This window comes from Heterodontus francisci, chromosome 4, assembly GCF_036365525.1.
Source record: "Heterodontus francisci isolate sHetFra1 chromosome 4, sHetFra1.hap1, whole genome shotgun sequence".
NCBI lineage: Eukaryota > Metazoa > Chordata > Chondrichthyes > Heterodontiformes > Heterodontidae > Heterodontus > Heterodontus francisci.
This window is the reverse complement of record NC_090374.1, coordinates 81595280-81618007: the sequence shown is the minus strand read 5'-3', so window position 1 is coordinate 81618007 and position 22728 is coordinate 81595280. Positions and strand designations below refer to the sequence as shown.

At 40.8% G+C, this 22728-nt stretch overlaps 1 protein-coding gene across 7 annotated transcripts in view; it reads right to left on the bottom strand.

Moving 5' to 3' along the window:
• The window catches only part of pam (peptidylglycine alpha-amidating monooxygenase), a 322861-nt gene that overhangs the window by 274802 nt on the left and 25331 nt on the right, over positions 1 to 22728 (bottom strand). For 4 of the 7 annotated variants that reach the window (XM_068029766.1, XM_068029771.1, XM_068029773.1 and 1 more), the window contains exons 2-3: positions 10440 to 10550; positions 6753 to 6816 (exon numbers count right to left, since the gene is read on the bottom strand). The gene's annotated coding sequence lies outside the window, so the exon portion shown is untranslated. Of the gene's footprint in view, positions 1 to 6744; positions 6817 to 10439; positions 10551 to 22728 lie in introns of all 7 variants that reach the window. The other 3 variants (XM_068029767.1, XM_068029772.1, XM_068029768.1) reach the window with 2 other exon arrangements.

Below are 22728 nucleotides of genomic sequence, written 5' to 3'. Positions count from 1 at the left end.
AAAACTTTGATTCTATAGCAGTATAAAGTTTTTATTTTATAGTTATTTTCTTTTCTAATAATTCATTGCCATAAAAAGTTTACCTAGAGCGATAACCCTAATCGTTATAAAACTCTCTCTTGCAACATTAAATGTCAGTATGACTCATTTTATCCAAATGTCTTTTCTCAAAAATAAGCTTTGTTAGATGGTATTTTATTGGTACGACTGTATCAAGTCAACCTTGAGCTAGAAAATGGAAAGGGACAATTGATTATGAATGAATGCAGCTATAGTTCCATCAATAATCCTGAATGATGAATACTGTTCATTGTTGAACACTCAGATAATTAATTTTATTTAATCACAACTGGAGTCTCTAGCAAAGATTTTGCAGAAAATGTCACAAAACCGCAGAGTGCCTCCTCCACACCTGGTGAGCAAATGTGAAGGTCAGGTCTGACACAAAGCATTTATGCCCTGGTCTTTAAAATATCAAAGCTAAACTGCGAGTTAGTCATCTGTAAAATCCACTCAAAGCAATAGTATTTTGCGACAAGAATGTCAGAGCTTTAAGTGCAATTTTTTTTAAAAAGATAATTCTCACTTGAAATTAGTTGCAGGAATAAATTCCATTGTCTTCATCTATTATAATAAAAGTCTTGCATAGTGTACATTTCCTACAAGCATTACACTTACTTCCCATAATACTCTGTCATGTCCTCTCACTCTGAGAAACACAGATGACAGATCAGCTAGCAAGGAAATTTTAAAGTTAAAGAACCGAAATTATGGTCAACTTTGTATCCAATTCCCCTTCCTGCTACTTTAACAGAGACATTCAGCAGTTACTCTAAATTGATTACATTTCTGCTAAAACAGCAGCAAGAAATTCAATAGAAGCGCATTCACCATTCACAAATCACCATCACCAATATAATTTCTAAACGCGAGTCATTGCAGATGGAGATTTTTTTTTAATCAATGGAATTCAATACCAAAACTCTTTTTTTTAAATCAACTACTGTTGATCCTTGGGTTTTAATCGTTTATTTTGAATTTAAAAAAAATACCAGCTGATATCTTATGTTAGCTTACCCATTGTCTCTCGAGATAAGGAGGCCAAAGAGAATTATTAGCAAAGCAAAATTTTAAAAATCTTACAATTGTTTCTAGTTCTCGAATTTGTGTATTTTCTCATCTTCAATTTTTGCTGTGACATATTTCCATTGTCATCCAATTCTTCAACCTTTTCTCACTATCGAGTAATCTGTCCTTCAGAAAGCTCTTTTTTCTGTTCCACTTTGTACACATATCACACATAACCCTTTATAATTCACTTAGATTACATCTTGTACAACTTTAAATAGCTAGGGCATGGAACAATACAAGACAAAAAGCATCTGGTTGGAGTTGGGGGTCTGGCCCAGCTGGGGAGAAGCTGATCTGCAGGTGCTAAAAAGAATATGTAGTTAAGAGAAATTGAAGCTTGGGGCCTGGGCTAGGAGACCGCAGGTGAGACAGCTCAAGATCTGGATATAAAGATGCAGCCTTGCAACCTTGGTCAATGTTCTTCCTGATGATATTGTGATGGACCAAGTCACACCACTGTTGTGTCTGAAACATCACAATACATGTAGATGAGAGAAAAACTAAGGGGGCATGCTGCAGTGAAGACTGGGGAGGCAGAATGACAGTCAAAACTGGAGTGAGAAGGGTCCAACAAGGCTGGGAATGAACAGGGTAGGCTCAAGGATGGGAGAGGAGCAAGTACAGTGTGACTGTGGGTCAGGTGGCATTAAACTGAACTGGAAAGAGAACAGAGCAAGACTTGTGGACCAAAAGGTGGAGGGGAGAGTGCAAGGAAGTTTTTGTAATAGTGAAGTCTCTAAGTGTTGATGAGAGGAACATTGTTGGTGTTGGAATAAGGGGCACAGCTGGGTACTGCAAACTGACAGCACGAGCTTCAAAAATGTGCAACAATTCAGTCAGCACTGGAACTGGTAAATTAGCTAACTTTACAAGCACTGATCCTGCTCTACTTAGCTTTTAGAAGCAGCTCTCAGCAAATACTGTGACCAAGGAAGTCAAGTTAAAGCATTCCAGTAGACCTGGAGAAAGCAGGGCATAACTAGAGTGTATAAAATTGCCCTGGTGGAACATTAATGTAGGGAGAAACTGGGCACTATCCTGTCAACCAAAATCTCATGTCTTTCAACATCCTGACTGGACTGTTAGTGTGAACTAATCAGTAATATTAGCAGCTCACCACAATATTCTAATCACACTGATGTTCATTAGGACAGATGAATCTCTCGTGACACTACTCACAGACTGATGTTAAAAGACTCTTTTCCCTAAAACTGTTGCTCCAGTTCTTTCCTATTAATTCCTTTTGTATCTTTCTTCAAATTGCATTCATATACTTTTTCACACTTTTATTATTGTAAGATCTGTATCTCTTTGCTTGATATTTTTCTTTCTCTTTCTGCATCGCTTTTGCTATCTGCTTTTTATATGCCTGCCAATATCTCAGTATGGCTATCATACTGTGAATGCAATTTCTCCCCCTTTATTTAAGGGAAGAGCCCAGGATGTGAAAAGCAATACGCAGTTGGCTGCCTTCTGCAATGAGTCATTTACGGCACAGGAAGAGGCCATTTTGCCCAGTCAGTCATGCTGGTTCTCCACGGGGCTACCCAGTCAGTCCCATTCCCCCGCTCAATCCCTGTAGCTCTATATGTCTGCTTCCCTCAAGTGGCCATCCAACTTTCTCGAAGTCATTAACTGTCACCACTTCCGCCACCCTTGTGGGCAGCAAGTTCCAGGTCTTTACCACCTGCTGCGTAAAAAAGTTCTTCCTCATATTCCCCCTTTATCTCTTGTCCAAAACGTTCAATCTGTGACCCCGAGTCCTTGTACCATTTGTTAATGGAAAAAGTTTATCCTTGTCCAACTTAACTGAGCCTGTCATAATCGAGTATACTTATATTAAATCTACCCTCAATCTCTTTCGTCTTCTCAGCAGAACAAACCCAGCTTTTCCAACCGAACCTTGTAACTAAAATCCCCCATCCCTGGAAACATTGTTAAATCTTCTCTGCACCCTCTCAAGGGCTCTCACATCCTTCCTGAGGTGTGGTGACCAGAACTGGACACAATACTCCAACTGGGGCCTATTATCAAGGTTCAGCATAACCTCCCTGCTTTTGTACTCAATGCCTGTATTTATGAAGCTCAAGATCCCATATGCTTTACTAACCACTCTCTCAATATATCCTGCCACCTTCAAAGATCTACGCACATGTAGACCCAGATCCCTCTGTTCCCACTCTTTGGAGCTAGGCCATTAAGTATAGATTGCCTCTCCCAATTCCTTCTGCCAAAATGCATCACCTCACACTTATCAGCGTTAAATTCCCTCTGCCACATTGCTGCCCATTCCTCTAGCCTATGTCCTGTTGCAGGTGGTTCATTTTTTTTTATTCATTCACGGGATGTGGGCGTCACTGGCTATGCCAGCATTATTGCCCAACCCTAACTGCCCTGGAGAAGGTGGTGGTGAGATGCCTTCTTGAACCGCTGCAGTCCATGTTAGGTAGGTATACCCACAGTGCTGTTAGGAAGGGAGTTCCAGGATTTTGACCCAGCGACAATGAAGGAACAGCGATATAGTTCCAAGTCAGGATGGTGTGTGACTTGGATGGGAACTTGCAGGTGGTGATGTTCACATGCATCTGCTTCTCGTGTCCTTCGAAGTGGTAGAGGTCGTGGGTTTGGAAAGGTGCGGTCTAAGGAGCCTTGGTGCGTTGCTGCAGTGCATCTTGTAGATGGTACACACTGCTGCCACTGTGCATCGGTAGTGGAGGGAGTGAATGTTTGTGGATGGTGTGCCAATCATGCGGGCTGCTTTGTCCTGGATGGTGTCGAGCTTCTGAGTGTTGTTGGAGCTGCACCCATCCAGGCAAGTGGAGAGTATTCCATCACACTCCTAACTTGTGTTTTGTGGATGGTGGACAGGCTTTGGAGAGTCGGAAGGTAAGTTACTCGCTGCAGGATTCCTAGCCTCTGACCTACTCTTGTAGCCATATAAATACCCTGGCTACTCTAGTTCAGTTTCTGGTCAATGGTAGCCCCTAGGATGTTGATAGTTGGGGATTCAGCGATGGTAATGCCATTGAATGTCAAGGGGAGATGGTTAGATTCTCTCTTGTTGGAGATGGTCATTGCCTGGCACTTGTGTGGCGCAAATGTTACTTGCCACTTATCAGCCCAAGCCTGGATATCATCCAGGTCTTGCTGCATTTCTACACGGACTGCTTCAGTATCTGAGGAGTCACGAATGGTGCAGAACATTGTGTAATCATCAGCGAACATCCCCACTTCTGACCTTATGAGTGAAGGAAGGTCATTGATGAAGCAGCTGAAGATGGTTGGGCCCAGGACACTACCCTGAGGAACTCCTGCAGTGCTGTCCGGGAGCTCAAATGATTAACCTCCAACGACCACAGCCATCTTCCTTTGCGCTAACCAGAGAGTTTTCCTCTGATTTCCATTGACTCCAGTTTTGCTAGGGCTCCTTGATGCCATACTCGGTCAAATGCTGCCTTGATGTCAAGGGTAGTCACTTTCACCTCACTTCTGGAGCTCAGCCCTTTTGTCCATGTTTAAACCAAGGCTGTAATGAGGTCAGGTGCTGAGTGGCCCTGTCGGAACCCAAACTGGGCATCACTGAGCAGGTTATTGCTAAGCAAGTGCTGCTTGTTGGCACTGTTGATGACACCGTCCATCACTTTAATGATGATTGAGAGTAGACTGATGGGGCGGTAATTGGCTGGATTGGACTTGTCCTGCTTTTTATGTACAGGACAGACCTGGGCAATTTTCCACATTGCTGGATAGATGCCAGTGTTGTAGCTATACTGGAATAGCTTGGCTAGGGGTGCGGCAAGTTCTGGAGCACAGGTCTTCAGTACTATTGCTGGAATATTGTCAGGACCCATAGCCTTTGCAGTATCCAGTGCCTTCAGTCGTTTCTTGATATCACGCGGAGTGAATCGAATTGGCTGAAGACTGGCATTTGTGATGCTGGGGACTGATGTGCTGGGCTCCCCCATCATTGAGGATGGGGATATTTGTGGAGCCACCTCCTCCAGTTAGTTGGTCAACTGTCCACCGCCATTCACGGCTGGATGTGGCAGGACTGCAGAGCTTAGATCTGATCCATTGGTTATGGGATCGCTTAGCTCTGTCTATTGCATGCTGCTTATGCAGTTTGGCATGCAAGTAGTCCTGGGTTGTAGCTTTACCAGGTTGACACCTCATTTTCAGGTATGCCTGGTGCTGCTCCTGGCATGCCCTCCTGCACTCTTCATTGAACCAGGGTTGGTCTCCTGGCTTGATGGCAATGGCAGAGTGGGGGATATGCCCAGGCCATGAAGTTACAGATTGTGGTTGAGTACAATTCTGCTCCTGTTGATGGCCCACAGTGCCTTATGGATGCCCAGTTTTGCATTGCTACATCTGTTCAAAGTCTATCCCATTTAGCACGGTGATAGTGTCACACGAGGACTGTATCCTCAATGTGAAGACGGGACTTAGTCTCCACAAGGACTGTGCGGTGGTCACTCCTACTAATACTGTCATGGACAGATGCATGTGCGGCAGGCAGATTGGTGAGGACAAGGTCAAGTATGTTTTTCCCTCGTGTTGGTTCCCCCACCACCTGCTGCAGACCCAGTCTAGCAACTATGTCCTTTAGTACTCGGCCAGCTCAGTCAGTAGTGGTGCTACCGAGCCACTCTTGGTGATGGACATCGAAGTCCCCCACCCAGAGTACATTTTGTGCCCTTGCCACCCTCAGTGCTTCCTCCAAGTGGTGTTCAACATGGAGGAGTACTGACTCATCAGCTGAGGGAGAGCGGTAGATGGTAATCAGTAGGAGGTTATCTTGCCCATGTTTGACCTGATGCCATGAGACTTCATGGGGTCCAGAGTCGATGTTGAGGACTCCCAGGGCAACTCCCTCCCTACTGTAGACCACTGTCCCGCCACCTCTGCTGGGTCTGTCCTGCCGATGGGACGGGACATACCCAGGGATAGCGATTGCAGTGTCTGGGACATTATCTGTAAGGTATGATTCCATTAGTATGAATATGTCAGGGCTGTTGCTTGACTAGTCTGTGGGATAGCTCTCCCAACTTTGACACAAGCCCCCAGATGTTAGTGAGCAGGACTTTGCAGGGTCGACAGGGCTAGGTTTGCTGTCATCGTTTCCGGTGCCTAGGTCGATTCCAGGTGGTCCGTCTGGTTTCATTCTTTTTTACTGACTTCGTAGCGGTTAGATACAACTGAGTGGCTTGCTAAGCTATTTCAGAGACCATTTAAGAGTCAACCACATTGCTGTGGGTCTGGAGTCACATGTAGGCCAGACCAGGTAAGGACAGCAGATTTCCTTCCCTAAAAGACATTAGTGAACCAGTTGGGTTTTTACAACAATCGACAGTGGTTTCATGGCCATCATTAGACTAGCTTTTTAATTCCAGATTTATTAAATTCAAATTCCAACTTCTGCTGTGGTGGGATCTGAACCCATGTCCCCAGAGAAATACCCTGGGTCTCTGGGTTACTAGTCCAGTGACAATACCACTACACCACCGCTACAAATTTAATACAGTACTTGTATCTCTCCAGCATTATTTCAAACTACTGCCCCAGTTTGGAAGAAATAAAAGAAATCTTGAAACTCACCACCCAATCACCTACCTGCTTACCTCATTAATATCTCTGGATTTCAGCTCTCACTGTCTCCCTCCTTCTCTCGGACCACTCCTCGGTCTGTAGAATCCCAAAACAACAACTCTTATATCAATGCACTGAAATCCCACACTCACCAAATTCCCGACTTAAGCACTGTATCAAAGCAGGACGCCATCAAACTCGACTTTCGTGCGTTAGAAGCCTCCTGTAATGATACTAGCAAAAACTTTTGATTCAGCCCTTGCTGACCAGGTAACCAGTTCTAACTTGTGACCTGATTAACTCTGCAGCTGCTACTAGCAGGCAGCTTATCTATCACTAACTGAAAGAAAGTACAAATTAATGCTAAATTTAAGCTGTATATTAAATGCAAAACTTGACTAGATTTTAGAACACGATCATGCCTTAATACACTTAAAAGTTCCATGCTCACCAAATTCCCACCAGTCGAAGCAAGTCTATGTCGATCTGGGCTTTCTGTTACTTACTTACATTACTCAACTGAGTGAGACCGCCCTCACCTCGTTCCACTGTTACCCATCCAGTCATAGAGAGAGAACCTCCTGCAATCATTTCTCTTCCTGCTCCCATACTGTTACAAATGGTTTCCAGAAAGGATCCATCCTTGGCCCCTTCTATCTCACTTTTATATGCTTCCCTTCAGTGACATCATCCTGTTACGACTAGGTGAGCAATGTGTCTAGAGGTTTTTTGCTGTCTTCACCTGGTCTTATTGTAACAGGGTTTAATTTTAAATACACTGTGTTTTGAGCTCCCCCTTTGTGAATCCTTGTTCACCGTTTTCCAATTATAAGGCAAAGAAACCAATTCACACAGGCACTCTCAGGTTTAAAGAAGATGAAATTTATTAAACCTGAAACCAACTTAAACTCTAATATGGTTCACGCCTACGGATATACGACGCGCCCACGCTAGCATGCACACGCGATATAAACATGCAGATAGGGACAGAAAAGAGAAGATAAGTAGTACAGTTTGAGGCACTATCTTGTTACTGTTTCTCGAGCTTGTTGTAGTCCTTGATTGAAGATATGGTCTTGCGTTTCGTTGGGGCCCAGTAGTCGTCTTAAAAGCTTGTTCACATAGGAAACCTTTCTCTCTTTGAGTTTACGTGTCTTCACAAGATTCAGTTCCGTGGGAAAGAGATGACGACAGGTAGACAGGAGGGATGATCTCAGTCCATGAGCACATGGCGTTCTCTTCCAATCCTTTGTTGGAAGTTCAAATTCTCGGCAACAGCCAGTTTGTCATGTGACTAAAACTGATCTGACCACTTCTGTGTATTGGGGACTGCTGGATCCCCATTGTTTCAACATTGTCTGGTACTATGCAAATGTCCTTCTCGTCAGGGCTTGTAATTTTAAGTTTTTGTTCATGTGGCGAAATAACGTGCGCTTCAGTCTTGACAGGTGGGGGGGGTTTGCCTGACAATCCGTAAACACAAAGCCAGATTCCACATGTTTACTGACGCCACCCAGCTCTACCTCACCACCTGTCTTGGTGCCACCACTGTCTCTGTATTGTCAGACTGCTTGCCCAACATCTAGTGCTAAATGAGTCGAAATGTGCCCTAATTACACACTGGGAAGACCAAAACAATTGTTTTCAACCCCCGCCACAAACTTCGTTCCCTAGCCACCGATTCCACCCCATTCTGGCCACTGTCTCAGGCTGAATCGGACGCTTCAGAATCTTAGCATTCTACTTTACCCCAAGCTAAGCCTCTGACCCCACTTCCTCTCCACCACCAAGGCCTCTTACTTCCACTTTTGTAATATTGCACATCTATGCCAATCATCTGCTGAAATGCTCATCCTTGCTTTTGTTATCACCAGATTCAACTATTCTAATGCTCTTCTGGCCAGCCTTCCATTTTCCAAAATAAAAGCAAAATACTGTAGATGCTGGAAATCTGAAATAAAAACAAAGTGCTGGAAATACGCAGGTCTGGCAGCATCAGCAGAGACAGAAACAGACCTAACGTTTCAGGTCTCCAACCCTTCTTCGGAACTGCCAAAAGTTAGAAATGTGATATATTTTGAGCAAGTGAAGTGGGGGGAGGGGAGGGGAGGGAAAATGATCAAAAGGGAAGGTCTGTCATAGGGTAGAGTGCAGGAGGGATGAACTGACAAAGATGTCATAGAACAAAAGGCAAGGGAAGTGGTAATTGTCATAGTAAAAGACAGTATTTGTCCAGAGACAGTGTTAATGGCAGAATAATGAACAGCTCCATCCGAAAGCAAAAACATGAAAAACAAGATTAAGACTGGCACATGGTAAAAAAAATAAAATAAAAATGGGGGTCACGGTCTGAAATTGTTGAACTCAATGTTGAGTCCAGAAGGCTGTAAAGCGCCTAATCAGAAGATGAAGTGTTGTTCGTGGAGTTTGCGTTGAGCTTCACCAGAGCACTGCAGCAGGCCAAGGACAGAAATGTGGGCGAGAGCAAGGTGGCGAATTAAAATGGCAAGCAACTGGAAGCTCGGGGTCATGCTTGCAGGCTGAGCGCAGGTGTTCTACATGTGCCAGTCTTAAACTTGTTTTTCATGTTGTTGCTTTTGGACAGAGCAAGATTTTGGGGAAAACTGGCTGTCCATCAAATCTCCTCAGTCTCATCCGCTTCTTCCATGACAATATGCACTGCACTGTACAGCTTGATGGCTCTACTTTCGACAGTTTCCAAGTGAAGAATGGAGTGAAACATGGTTGTACCCTGGCCCCAACTCTGTTTGACATCTTCTTCTCCATGCTCCTGACTTTCACCTTCCCTGCAGATATGGAAGGAATCTACCTGCACGCTAGTTCAGATAGCAAGCTCAATAATCTAAAAAGGCTAAAAGCGAAACAAAAACACATGGCTTCCTGATCAGAGAACTCCTCTATGCCAACGATGTTGTGCTAGTCACTCACACGGAAACTCAGGTACAAAGATTCATGGACTGTCTCTCCTTTGCCTATAAGCGCCAAGAAAACCGTGGTCATAGGACAAGGGGTTGCATCTCCATCCCCAATCACACAAAATAACAGCCCAGTGGTTGTGAAAAAGAGGTAGAGATGCAGAGAGGGTTAGGGAAGGAATTCCAGAGCTTAGGGCCTAGGCAGCAGAAGGTACAGCCACCAATGGCGTAGCAATTAAAATCAGATATGCTCAAGAGGTATTGGAGAAACACATGAATCTCAGAGGATTCGAAGGCTGGAAGAGATTGCAGAGATAAGGAGAGGGATTTGAAAAGAAGGATGAGAATTTTAAAGATGTGGCGTTGCTTAACCAGGATCCAATGCAGGTCAGGGAGTAAAGGGATTATGATTGAACAGGACTTAGAGAGAGTTAGGAGATAAGCAGCTGAGTTTTGTATGGCCTTAATACTACACAGGGCAGAACATCGGACTATGTTAAATGCTCTATATTAAGGCAAGTTGTTGTTCTAGATATAGCAGCTGTAGTAATGGGCCTTGCAAGCTGGGAAGCAACTCCCATCAGCAAACTCTTTCATCTTCATTACACTTTTTTTTAAAAAGTATTCTCCAACTCCATACTTGAGTAGTTGCAGTATATTGTAATGTCTATAAATCTGTCTCCATCTAATTCCTCTACCCCCAATTGGTTGGCCTACTACCCTTTCCCACCTTGATAATCTTTTGCATTGTAAGGAGAATGGGATAGTTTATAACCAACTCACCACTGCACACTCTCTCATCCTGGAGAACAAGATGTTTCTGGGTTGTCGACCTCTCCAAAACTATCAGTGGAATTCAGGTGACGTGAGGCAATTGATCACACCAGTGAGTTACTGCAAAAGAAAAAGAAATTTAGTGCATAATCTAGCCCTAAAACTTAATTTCACAGGGTGTTTGTATTACTTTGCCACTCTGGAACAAGTCAATCTTTATGCACTGTTTAATTTAAGGATTTAAAGTTTTGAAATTAGTTACCAGCTTTGAAAAACTCAATTTCTTCGGATATACTTCCATTGTAGCCCAAAGAATTTGAAGTGCAGAATTTTATACTGTAGCCCAAAGAATACCAAGCACAGAAAAATCTATCAGCTCGATTTATTTCCCCATCGAAAGGGAGCCTTTTACTAATGAGGTTTAGCTGAACGGGTCTGATTGCATAAATTACAAGAGAACAAAGTACATTACAGTGCCATGATCTACAGTAAATTTGTAATCATGGCAACATTCTTATTACTGTTGTACATTAATATTCAAGAACTTTAACAAAAACATGCAAGTCCTGTAGACTATATCTTGGTATCAAAAGATACATAACAAATCATTTCCTCTTTAGTAATGGAAATTAGGTTGACAGTTATAAATGAAATTCAAGCACCCCTTCATATCACTTTTGGGGTCCTTTACCATTGATCTTTGTATAATGTTTATTTGGGAATACAGGTTTTAGTATTATAGCATTATTATTTTGCTGGATCATTTTATAATTGACTCATAATATGCATAGCACATTATTGAATGCAAGCATATTTTTCAATTCATTATTAAAACAACCTGGAGTCGCACACATTAAACTCCTGTTCAAACTGCAAAGCTCCGATGAACACTGATCTCTTATATGTCCATAAAAGTCCCTAATACAGCAATATTGTGCAATCCCCAAGATTGCCAATTGATCCATGATAACTACAGGTCAGTCAGATCACGAGAGGCCCTTTTTCTTTTTACTTTCTGACCATAATCATGTCATTTTAAACCATATCAACTTGCCTTCATGCTTAAAAAAAAAACTTCACTTTTTAAAAATCTTGCCCGAGTCAGAGGGTTTGTGGGTTTAAACTTCACCGCAGAGACCTTGTTAATTTGAGTGTAGCTACATTACAAGCTACTGATTTGCTCATTTCTTCTGTTCCCCAAGACCCAAAGCTCCTTTCTCCTTCCACTAAAATGAGATTCTAAACTCCCAGACCCATTCAGCCTCACTGCTCTGTCTGCACTAAACCAACTAATTTCTCCCTTCCCCTCTGAATGTTGCAGAGTCCGGCTGGGAAAATTAAAATGCAGGGCGAGGTTCAAAGGTAGAATAGAAAACTAGAAGAAAAAAGGAAACATGACAAATTCAAACAATAATAAAAAAGAAAATGAGAAAGAAGAGAACAGAACAAAAGACATACGCAGGCTATATGTCGGATATGGAGCGAGCAGGAGATACAGACAAGAGATATGATACAGGAGTGAGATTAAAAATACTCAGAAAAGGGACCAAGATAAACAAAGAAGGTGGAAGACAAAGACAGAGAACACACATTTTTCTATTTGCCCATCAGCAATGCCACAGGCCAACCGCTATACATCCAAATTAAAACCACTGCATATTTACAATTAAAATTAACTCACACCCGCATTAAAATTTCTTTACAGTTCAACACCACATTTATTACATCAGCCACCCTCCTTCCCTGCAGCAGACATAGTTTCTGGCATCCATCCTGACATGAATGGGGATACAGACAATTTCAAACTAATTGCATCATGAAGCTGCATTCTTGATGCACTTCCACATCAGGCTGAAATTTAGGAGGGCGGGGGTAGGGCGACCATTGCATTAGAAACAAATGTCAAAATATTACAAAGGGTTTATCCTACCAGATGGAAGATGTGCTTTTTACAATTCAGGATGTCCCAAAGCGTTTTATAGCTAATGAAGTCCATGTTAAGTGTATATAACATGGCAGCCAATTTGTGCACAGTGTGGTTCCATAAACACCAATGAGATGCCCTACAAAATAATCAGTTTTAATGATGTTGGTTAAGGGGTGAATATTGACCAAGATACTGCAGAACTCTCCTGCTCCTCTTCAAAATAGTGCCGTGGGGTCTTTTACGTTCAAAGTTTAACATCTCATTTCAAAGATGGCACCTGTGACAATGCAACACTCCCTCACTATTGCACTGGAGTGCCAGACTGGATTATGCACTCAGGTCTCTGGAATGAACTTTAAACCCACTACCATCTGACTTAGAGGCAAGAGCTCTATCACCAAACCAATGTTTGACATCACAGTCAATTATGCTTACTTTAAATATAGTAATATGGGGTGATGCAGAGGTTAATTATTCAGAAAAGGAAGCATCCTTTTGAAAATCCTCTCAAGAATAATATGATTGGAAAAGCCATCACCAGGTGAAAAGCTCAGCAATAATTTAGATGCACAGAAGAATACGCCAGTGTTTAGCTTCGTGCTTTTCTGCTATTTGGGATTTTACAATCAGGGCACAAGAAGCAAAGCGGAGGAATTTTTTTTTTCTTTAATGGTGTACAATAAACAAAATATTCTAAAATATAACATTTAACATTACTCATGATTTAATAAAAGCAATTAAAATACAAGTCATTTACTGTGTGTCTTTTCTTCCTTCATAATTATTCAGTGCACTCAGGTGAATTATAATTATCATTTGTCAACGTCTCCACTGGAAGTTCATACATTTTACTGAATAATAAAATGTAAAAATGAATGTAGATGTTGCGACTGCCATATCTACCTTTTCAAAAAGTAGAAAACATGTACCATCATCTGCTTTGCAATTACAAATAAAGAATGCACACAATTTAATGCCTAGCAGAATACAGCAGCACAAAACAAAAGGGTAACAAATAACCAAAATCTTCATAGTCATAGAACTATCTAAGTATTGTGTACAATTTCACACAGTTAAGCATTGTAACTCATTTGAACAAAATTTTTGATAAACTGAACTGGTCACCAAATCATCTTGACAAACAGCACCAATAACAAACAGCTTGTACTTATATAGAGCCTTCAACAACAAAGCATCTTATTATCATACACAGGCGTGGTGGTGGTGGGATTGGGGGCAGGAGCAGACAGACTTCAAGACGGGTTGGTAAGTTAAAGGTCACCAAAATCCTGCATGCATTTAACAATAAGGAACTTAAGTATAGCAGAACACAATTTTGCATATCACAGATCTATGATAGCGGGGGAGGGAATAAAGCAGGACTCCGTATGAACGCCAAGAAAGTCCTTCTCTTGTCAATAATTTCAAATTAAATTTTAAAAAATAATCAAATTTAAAAAACTTGAAATGCTCCAAGCAAAAATATAAATAATTCCACAACTTTGAAATTGCCTTCATTTTCCAGTCTTGTGAATACTAAGTAGGAGTTTTATAAATGTACCTGGCTTGTTGTGTGTAATGACCTCAGGCATTTTGCTCACTTAGCCCAAAACAAAATCAGTTATTTTTCTGTATTACTTGCTCTGTCCAAGGCTACTGCAAGATGAGATTCCACAGGATACCGATCGTCAGTGATAGTTCAGCAAGACAGAATAACCAATGAACAGATGTTGTACAAGGCTGTAACAAACTTGCCAAGTTAAGGTGAACAGCCTCTGACTGTCACCCATATCCTGAGAGAGTGCACAATCTTTGAGTACACTCACTTTGTGAGAAGCAAGAAACTGAGCTTTCTGGAACTCTTCTTCCTTTTCCTTCTCTTCCTCAACCCATCACCTATCATTAAGACTAGAGTTCCAGCAACTAAACCAATTATTTTGCTTGTAATGCTAATAACCACTTATGTTTTACCCTGTGACTGCATATTGTCCAGTTAAAAATGTGTTGTAGCTCCCCAGTGCCCACGGACAAATAGAGCACCTGTTGTGGTGCCATATAAAGCAGGAAAGTGAATGCTCAGTTACTCTCAATGGAACAACAGGTGCCAACCCTTAGCTAAGGACAAGAAAACATACCAGGATTCCTGTTTCTCATCATTATCCCTGTTGGAATCTGTGTACATGCACACGATCAGGCTCTGCTGCTGTATTCCCAGTAGCTAAACAGGGTCATATTTTTGGATGTTTCCTGGCCTCCTTATTCTAGATATTTTAGCTTCTGTAGTTTAAATATACTTGGCGATAAGTTTTACCTCCCTTTAGCTTCAAGATTATATTCATTCGCTCAGATACCTGTTTTTGTTAATGACTTCTATTGTTCACACAGGATCAGTTATGCATGTAGAACCTCAATGGAGCAGAAACTTAACTGGACAACAAACTGTACATTTGGAGCAACCAAAATAATTGAAATTCTAGTTCCTATGCCACAAAATGTTACATCATATCCATAGTTAGTTATGTTCTGGTCAGAGAAATGATAAAGGATTAATTGCAATAATCTTGAATGACGATATACCATGATGCTCCTATTAATCCCTCTCCCCAACATAAACCACAATATGGTAATTCTAGGGAATTTTTCAGATCACTGCTTTCTGAATGAGGTATCAGAAAGCATACTCTATGCTTGTGAAGGGCTCAGATTCAGACTGAGCCAAGTCCATTGAGTACGTAAGTATTGTTTTGGTAATGAGATGTCATAAAAGTTGACAAGGAAACTACTGGGGCTACTTAAGAAATAACCAAACAGGACAAAATTTTCCATAAGGGATGGTTTTCAGAATAAAATAAAAGCAAATGCTCTTCTTTGCAGGTTGACTAGCCGGCTACATCCACTCAGAGTTCAACAAATAACTCCTAATATGCCAGTGTGATCCCCTGTGGCAGCCCCAAGACTTTATCCATAACTTCCTCCTGGTACTCAACTATATTTTTCTCCTCAGCAACATAGCCATAAGAGGTCAGCTTTTGTGTGCGCATTAACAGTATGGAACTTTGCCACTCGATCCCTCTACCATCACCTTTGCTGTCTGAAATCAAATTATGGATCAACAAAACTTTCAACACCGCCAAGACTGATTTCCACCACTTCTGCATCTTAACCTGCCTACTGCACATGGAGATCCTCAAGGTTTGATTTCTCCAAAACTCCCATTTGTCAGACACTCGAGCTTCACCTTATATAAAAATTCTAACTCATCCAGAATTCTGGCGCTCATTTTAATCCATACTCAGTCCTCCACATAAAATCATGTCTACCATCTCCATTGGCTCTTAATTCCCCCTCTCCTCACCCACCCTCATAACCTTGCTTTCAATTTGAAAATACACCATATTTCTACAATCTTCTCCAGACATACATTCCGGCATTCACCCTCTGTACTTCTAACTCTAGTATTGTGTGCTCCTCACCTACACTGCTATTTCATCAGTAGCAGAATCTTCAGCTCCATCACTTTATCAGTTTTGGCACAATCTCCAACTAACTTACAACCTTTGTCCCACATTCACTCACCATTTTTTTTTTACACTGGCTTCTCAAATCCATTTAGTACATAAACTTCTCAGCACAGAAATAGACCATTTGGCTCAGCAGGTATATGTCAGTATCAATGTTCCACAAGGGCCTTGCTCCACTTTCCTGCATCTCACCTTATCAATATATCTTTCTATTCCTTTCTCCCTCATGTATTTATCTAACTTCCCCTTAAAGGCATCGCACGCTATTCGACATCAGCCACTCCATGTAAAGAAGCATCTCATCAATTTCTTAAGGGACTGATTAGTGACTGTCCACTAGTATTGGACTCCATCACATCTTATCTATGTCTACCCTATCAAAACCCTTCATAATTTTAAAGACTTCCATCAGGCGAACTTTCAATCTTCTCTTTTCTAGAGATAAGAGTCCCACCCTATTCAGTCTTTGCTAATAGTTGTACCCTCTTAGTTCTGGTATCATCCTTATAAATTTTTGCACTGCCTCCTGTTCTTCTTTATCCATTTTGTACTATAAAGACCAGAACTATGCACAGTAAGTATGGTCTAACCTCAGTTCAATATGACTTTAACATTAACCTCTCTGATTTTCAATTCTACTTCTCTAGAAATAAACTCCAGTGCTTTCTTGCACCTGTTATGGCATTTTTAACCAGCGTTGCCACTTCAAATGATTTATAAATTTGTACCCCTAGGTCACTTTGCCCCTCTACCCTTTTAGACTCTCATTTAAGGAGTAGATGTTCTGTTTATTTTTCCTACCAAAATGCACCACGTTGGTACATTCAACATCGGAAAAGCATAACTTGGTAAAATATCCTGGTAGACTTAACATTGGAAGAAACAAAGCTGTCATTCCAGTCCCTACCAGAAACTCCTTTCCCTTGCCAGAAATTCCATCCCCTCCCAGACTCAGATCATTCACAACCTTGATGTCCTGTTTTGACACCAAGCATGGTTTCAACCCAAATATGCTCACCATCACAAAGACCATTTACTTCTATATTCCCAACTTTGGGCAGAAATCTACGAACATTGTTTTTAAACGCGGGTCCCAACCCCGATGGTGTCTGAATCCTGCCCATCTGCGCAATCTTCCCGAAGGCAGCCAACTAACAGGCTATCACCTGAAGCCCCATCCAATTAGGGACTGCAGGCAGGAGTGCTCCAATTCTGAGTTATAAAGGTTGGCTTTTAATCCAACATGACAAAGCAATTCTGAAGAAAACTAGTTCTGAAGAAGGGTCACTGACCTAAAACGTTAACTCTGCTTCTCTCTCCACAGATGCTGCCAGACCTGCTGAGTATTTCCAGCATTTCTTGTTTTTACTTCAGAGTTCCAGCATCTGCAGTATTTTGCTTTTATTTCAATGACAAACTAATTGATACTGTACAAAAATATAACGTTAGAATGTACAAATGTAAGTTTGAAATGTAATGAAATTGCTGAAAATCAAGGACAAGAATTTGTGGAAGGGAAGTTTTATTCCACAGACACTTCACAGCTAATGACCTATCCCTCTCTGTCCTAACAAGAACAACTTGCATTTATATAGTGTCTTTAACTTGGTCAAACTTGGGAGGGTTATCAAAGAAAATCTGACGCTGAGCCACATAAGCAGATATTAGGACAGGTAGATAGGCTTTAAGGAGGAACTTTAAAAAATGAAAGAAAAGTCAAGAGGCAGAGAGATTTAGGAACAGAATTCCAAAGTATAAGGCCTAGTCAGCTGCATGTATAGTCACCAATGGTACAGCAATTAAAATCAAGGATGAGCAAGAAGCCAGAACTGGAGCAGAGTACAAATCTCAGAGGGTTGTAGGGCTAGAGGAAGCCACATAAGTAGGGTGGTTTGAAGCCTTGGAGCAATCTGAAAACAAGGAAAAGTTTTTTTTAAAGTCGAGGCATGGCCAGACCAGAAGCCAATGTAGGTTAGTAAGCACAGGGGTGACAGGTGAAGCACACGGCTGGCAAAGTTTTGAATGAGCTCAAGTTAATGGAGGGTGGAAGGTGGGAGACTGGCCAGGAGAGCATTAGAATAGTCAAGTCTAGAGATAACAAAAGCATGGATGAGGGCTTCAGTAGCAAACAGACAAGCAGGGGAGGTGTCAGGTAATGTTACGGAGGTGGAAGTAGATGGTCTTGGTGATGGAACAAATATGTGGTCGGAAGTTCATCGCAGGGGTCAAATACGACACCAAGGTTGCGAACAGTCTGGTTCAGCCTCATACAGTTGCAAGGAAAGTGATGGATAAGCCAATCAAAGCCAAGCAAGGGGGATTCCAGGATGCTACACCAATGGCAATCCTGTCCGTGACAGATGAATGTTTCTTTGGTGTCAATTAAGCATTGAGCTAAGAGCTCCAGGGTCTTGATACAATCATCTTAATGTTGAAAAATCAACAATGATTTGATCTTAAAAACTTTACGCATAAAAGGTTAAAAGGTTTGACAATTAGTTTGAGATAACTACAAATCTTTTGAGTACTCAGGCTAAAGCCAAGTTTATGCAATTGGAAGCGTAAATAACGTGCTTGCTCCCTTGTCAGCAAACGCAAGTATTTCACACTATTGAGCCAATGCACTTATTGGTCTACCTCATGTATTTGCAACTAATGTAAACTATGTTTGATCAAATTTTATGCACAACTTCCATCAGAATCCTGTTCCCGTGATTGTAATACATTTCAAATAAACATAGAATTTTTGTTAAACCCTTTAATTATCAACAATTTGCTTCCTTTCAAAATGCGATGCCATTAGGTATAATTCAAACCAACAGCCTAACTAGAGATTTTCCTGAAACCACAATTGCTTTGAAACCATCAAGCTGTGCATCAAATTATTTACATGACCATCTACCAGTAAAATGTCACTTTCATTCAAAATCCGTTATGAGGTAATAAAATTCAAATTGCCAGAAGCAGCCCTTCAATTTTCTTGACTGCAATAACCTTGGTAACTGTTCGGATTATGATCGAATTTTACACATGAATTAATCCCTTTTTTGTTGTCCATAAGGTCACATAAAAGGGTGCAGCTGAAAACAACAGTAAAAAGGGTAGATGTCCCACAAAATAGATCCATTTCAAAAGGCTGAGTTTTGCTAATTACAATCAAGTATATCATTTGTTTCTGCCAAAAACAGCAATAGATATAAATTCTAGCCTGCAGAAACCATTAATGCTCACAGAAAACCACAAGTACAAAACAATAACTTGAAAATAACTTGAAATAAAGATGACAAAGCTATTGCTCCACCCCCTCCCAGAAGTACAAGTGTGCTGCCAATCTAAAACTTGAGGTTTTTGCAGAGAGAACTTGTTTAGTCTTGCTGCTGTATCCAAGCAATACATTGTGTAACAATAGGGAGGGAAATACATGTTAAATGCTAAGAATTTAAATGTAGTACATGAACACAGGATACTTGGTATGTAGATACACAAGTAGATAACACCATTCAAAAGGAACACAGAATCTCTGGTTTTCTGTCTACAGTCTGTCATGAAAACATTCTGTGTCGAACGATGATTTTTTAAACCACTGGCTGGAAATGTGAATTAAATTCAATTTAAAAAGAAAAGAAACAGATAAAAGATGACTTTACTAGCAGTTAAGATGCAACCCCAATTTGCATCACTATACTCCACATTCCAATGCAGTGAGGTGGAGACGCATAGTCTGCCTAATCTCGGCAAGAACAATGACCTGGGGAATCTGAGTGAACTATCTATCCTGGTCCCATTAGCAAGACATTAAGGCCATCATCTGGACATTAAACTGGTGAAGACAAACCACTCAAACCTAATTACTTGAACAATGGTACCCTGGTTGAGAGAAGGATCTGATTGAGAAGTTGCAAGAGGGAATACACACGTGTAACCACCATGTTGGGTAATGGTCATGTGACAGGCCCATCATCTGTATGCTTAAGCTGGTGTTTTCTCTGCAGCAACCAGACAAGCAGCTAGACACTGACAAAGTGGGACCCCTCCTCCCTTTCTTTCTCTCTAATGCACCTTGCAAGCTTCGAACCCTGCCTGCTGGCTGTAAGCATCCAGACCTTTCACTGCTGCAGACAGATACCCCTGGAAGGAAATCATCTGCATCACTGTTCTCCAGGAGAACCACCAAATCAGCCATCCACATCTTCAAACCGGAAGCTTCAGGACTACTGAATTCAGCCTTAAGCCAGCGAAGTCACCAACCTGTTCTCAAGAAGGGTCACTGACCTGAAACATTAACTTTGCTTCTCTCTCCACAGATGCTGCCAGACCTGAGTATTTCCAGCATTTCTTGTTTTTAAGTCACCAACCACCACAGACTTTATACCCCTTTTTATTTCTCTGGACTCTAATTCGACCAATTTATCCTTCCCCACTCTGTAGCCTATTTTTGTGTGCGTGTGTGAGAGTGAGACTGAGAGTGAGAGTGAGAAAGTTGGAGCACAGATTATTTTTACTTAGATCGGTTTACGTACAATAAAGCTAACTTCTTTGTTAAACTCAAGAAAACCAGGCCAATTGATTCTTTTAATGATCCATAACACATAACTAGTTAAACACTCACTGAATTGGCAAGGCTATTCACTTTTTTAAAAAAAACTGTTGCAGTCAAACAATGAGAGAGACAAGAGGGGAGCCCTTCGACCCCTCCTCATCTGATCACAAAAAGTCACAGAAAGACAAGCAAGGAGGTAATGAAAGCAGAACATGCTGGAAGTACTCAGTAGGTCTAGCAAAATCTGTGGAGAGAGAAACAGTATCAACCTGAAAGGTTCAGACCTGAAGTCAGACAAAGGTTCATTGACCTGAAATATTAACTCTATTTCTCTCTCCACAGATGCTGCCAGACCTGGAGTATGTTCTGCTTTTATTACAGATTTCCAGCATTGGTAGTACTTTGCTCTTGTGTAAGTAAAGAGATTACGTTGAACTTATGCAAGATCCTAGGTAGATTGCAGAGGGAATACTGTGTGTTGTTTTGGATCCCCTTGATCAGAAAAATATAAAATCAATGGAAAAGGACCACTAGTGTTGTTCACATTCTTTGATTCTGTGAGCAAAAAGTGATACTTTATCAAAGTAAACAATGCATACCCCTTTTCACAAATTAAACGTTAATTTCATTCATTAGAATACCACACAGCATCATTTCAATGCATGTAAAGTCCCATTCTAATTTTATAACCAATTACAAATGTTCATTCACTCCATGCCAAAAAATGTTAAGTAGAAATCAATGCAACATGATCACAACACTTGTACACAATTTTGGTGCAATGCATTCAACAAGACATACTTAACACAGAGGTAGAGATTTCCCAGTTAATTTTTTTTTAGATTTACGTAACAAGCTGGCCAATATCCAAGTCAGAACCACAACTTATTTATTTCTAATGCGCCAAATTAGACCCATTTGGTATGTAAATGAAAAAGTAACCCACTTAAAACTGGACATTTTCTGCTCTTTATGAATTCTCAACCACTGGATTTCGCTCTTCCTGGAACAGAAGCTGCAATGTCCCAAATTTTAAAATAGGTTATTTTAACAGGAACTGCTCAATGAAGGTTTCTGCTCCTGATTGATATCAAGTGGCCTTTGCTGGAAAGTGCATATGTATAGGCATTGTTTGAAGATGGGATTGGATTCAGCTATCACGTCCTTCATAGCTGAATCATCTTCCAACGCCCACACATGAAAAATGACCATTTGAGTAAAGTGTCATAGGGCTGCAGGTGCAACTATGGCAACCACATTATGAACGACAAAATAGGTTATACCTCAGCTACACTCAGTACTTCCAAGAAAGCTGGAGAAAAAAATTGGAAGACATATTTTTTTTCCAGAAACAGAAGCTAAAGACCTGCTTAAAATTAAAGGTTATTTCTATTCACTGATTTTTCAGATTTTCAAGATTTCACAAGAGGGATCACTTGTAAAATATTTTTCATCTTCTGGTATACAAACAGGAAATATGAATAGAAGCATCCCTGAACACAGAAAAATTTAAAAATAAATCACATCACATTAAGTATACACTGAAAAGTCTCATTATTTAAGCAACATGTCCAATTTAGGAAGAAAAGCCTTACAAACATGTTTTTAAAAAAAACATGTTGCTGGCAACCTGCAGAATTCAGCTTGTTGCCAGGATCAGTAAGCCTCTAGCTTCAATATATAATAAATAAAAATGCATTACTGTGCCTTATAAAACACAGCAGTATTTGATCTGCAAAAAGCTCTCGACTTGTAGGGCGTGTAGTACTGGAATCAAACATTAGACTAAAATGCGTTCACAAAATCAGCAGAATAATTATAATGTGGCAAATTACTAAAGGTACAAACCTTCTTCTCACTGAGTATAGCAGCTAATACTATAATGTTAATCCTACATAATTCTGATGTAAATAGACCAGGAAAAGTATTATCCAATCTCTGAGGAAAACATGGCACAATCAAATGGACAGCCCTCCTGATTTCTATGCTACTCTGTTCTGATGTGCCAATAAGTTAGTGAACCTAATGCATTGATCCCTGGTCTACATACTAGTTTGGAAACTTTGCCAGACAGCAGGGAGAAAGCACACACACAACTCTTTGCTGGACAAATTCCTAAATGGTAAAGCTGGTTCCAAAGCAAATGACACTCTAAATGGGCATGTTTGTTTTTTTACCAATAGATAACAAAAATGCTTCCATCAGCCATTTTATTATTAACAGTTTAATTTTCATAAAACAGCACCTTATAAAAGTTTATTTTATGACGATAATATACAGACACAAAATTTGTATTCAAATCAAATAGCA